The 2,351-nt window shown below is 42.1% G+C and overlaps 1 non-coding gene across 1 annotated transcript; it reads right to left on the bottom strand.

Moving 5' to 3' along the window:
- Positions 1–388: 388 nt before the first annotated feature.
- Positions 389–495, bottom strand: LOC129509180 (U6 spliceosomal RNA). The gene has a single exon (XR_008664294.1). It is a non-coding gene; the product is annotated as a U6 spliceosomal RNA (small nuclear RNA).
- Positions 496–2,351: the final 1,856 nt, after the last annotated feature.

The raw sequence follows: 2,351 nt of genomic DNA, 5'->3' as shown, positions 1-2,351 counted from the left end.
TTCCAACAGATGGCACTAGAGAGAAATTGCAGGAGGAAAGGGGTATTGTTTCCCATTTCTGATGTGCTTGCTTCGCTATAGCGCACAGGGTCAACCCCAGCTTCTGCAGTGCGCAGTGGCCAGCAGCACCCAGCAGATAGCAGCTTGCTCCAAAGTCCCCCTGGTTGGTTTTATAACAAAATGCCTCCATGAGACACATCTCTGTAAACAGCTTTCCCTTGCATCCTAGAGGATGTATTTCCAGCAAGTTCCCCCAGCATGATACTATAGAGACTTCTCTGCCATCCAGTGAACCAGGGCTGCGTCCTCTCCAGCAAGGTCAGGATCTCCATCCTACTGGTGGAAGGGCCCTTCTCTGGGCAATCAAGTCTCTTTTAATTTTTTTTTTTTTAATATGGAATGCTTCGTGAATTTGCGTGTCATCCTTGTTCAGGGGCCATGCCAATCTTCTCTGTATGGTTCTAATTTTAGTACATGTGCTGCTAAAGTAAGCATTGAAGCCTATATTCTTTAGCCTCCTCTTTACTTATTATACCAATCCCTTACTAGAGTTTTAAAAACTTTATATTAAACTTGCTCTGGATGGGGCATCTGGGTGGCTGAGCTGGTTAAGCATCTGCCTTCAGTTCAGGTCATGATCTTAGGGTCCTGAGATCAAGCCCCACATGGAATGTGGCTCTCCACTCAGCAGAGAGAGTCTGCTGATCCCTCTCCCTCCGCCCCTCCCCTTTCTTGTGTGCTTGCACTTTCTCTCTCTCTGTCAAATTAATAAATAAAATCTTTTTTTTTTTTACTTTTTCTGGTCAAATTACTATGTGATTTTTTTCTCCTGATTATACTCAGACTGATAAATCAGATTATGCTGATTTTTCCTGAGTAACTTCAATAAGATACAACAAAAAATTTGCATGCACCCATCAAGATTTTCCTGCATATGGAATGCCTGGGTAGCTCAGCGGTTGAACGTCTGTATGCCTTTGGCTCAGGGCCTGATCCCTGATTCCCGGGATCGAGTCCCACATCAGGCTCTTTGCATGGAGCCTGCTTCTCCTCCCTCTGCCTGTCTCTGCCTCTCTTTCTGTGTCTCTCATGAATAAATAAATCTTAAAAAAAAAAAAGTGGTTGCTTTTATCTTTAAGCAACCCCGTAAAAAAAATTAAAAAATAAAAAATAAAAGGTTTTCCTGAATGTGAGCAGGAAAAAAAGAGGAGTTGGGAACTAATAATGCTGAGGTCCAAATCAAGATAGACAAAAGTGCAGAGAAGTCAAGTTCTCAGACTTGCTTCATTTTCTCTGTGTAACATTGAAGTACTGACTGAGAAAATGGAAGATCCTGTCAACTACAACAGGGAGGAATTAATGGAGGATGTGGGATACCTGATACCCTGAGCCACACCACTGGGCCTCACACTCACTCTCCTGACAAACAGGATGATGCTGCCATTGCAAACTACACTGGCCTGGAATTTGCGGGTAGGGTGCTATTCTAGAAGAAAAAGAAGAGTTCTCGGCCAGCTCAGACAGTTTCTTCACCCATACTGTCCTGAAACAAAGTTTGCCAAACAGAGCGCACTAGGTATGTGTGGTCCTCAAAGTTGCGACTAATGAACAGAAAATTTATCATTATAGCCCAGCCTTGGCTCTTCAACTCAACAACCATGCTGACCTGATAAAGTTTTTGTTGTTTGATTTTTAGGATGTTGCCATAAAGTGAAACTCATAGGTGACTATGGTGTTATTCGAATTGTAGCACCAGCAAAAACCAAACTATATAACAGGCCTGTGATGCACGGAAATCAATGGGACAGAAGAGCCCAATTCCTTAGATGGCTTCAGGCCATTTTTAGACCCCCATACAGTTAACAAGTGAATTGCAAATGAAATATACCCTTCCTTCCCAAATGGGTTGTCTAATGTCCTTATATGTATTCCCTTGGCGATAGGAATGATTTCAGCAGGCAATATCAGAGAGCCACATTAGTCGACAGTAGAATTCTCACCACTGCCAAGTCAACCAAATGATGCTCATGAGACTCAGTGATTCATTCACTACTTTGCTTCATTACCTCTGTCCAGCAGCAAATGATACATATTGCATGATTTCTTCCCCTCTCTCTGTGTTGTTCTAAATGGAAGTTTCCATTGTAGTTGTATTTGCTCTGTGTTGTGGTACATAAGAGGTGGTTGATAGGGATTACATTTATGATTTAGTCTAGGCTGTAGGATTACGAGATATTACAACTGGATCAGATTAAGACTCAACTAAAGGAATAAATAAATAATTTAGAGACACTGGACTGGAAAAATAGTGGTTTCATGACATTGCCTCTAGAAGCATAGCTAGAAGGTTC

This window comes from Nyctereutes procyonoides, unplaced genomic scaffold (assembly GCF_905146905.1).
Source record: "Nyctereutes procyonoides isolate TBG_1078 unplaced genomic scaffold, NYPRO_anot_genome, whole genome shotgun sequence".
Lineage (NCBI taxonomy): Eukaryota > Metazoa > Chordata > Mammalia > Carnivora > Canidae > Nyctereutes > Nyctereutes procyonoides.
Note: the sequence above shows the minus strand (reverse complement) of the source record. Positions and strands in the feature narration are given on the sequence as shown.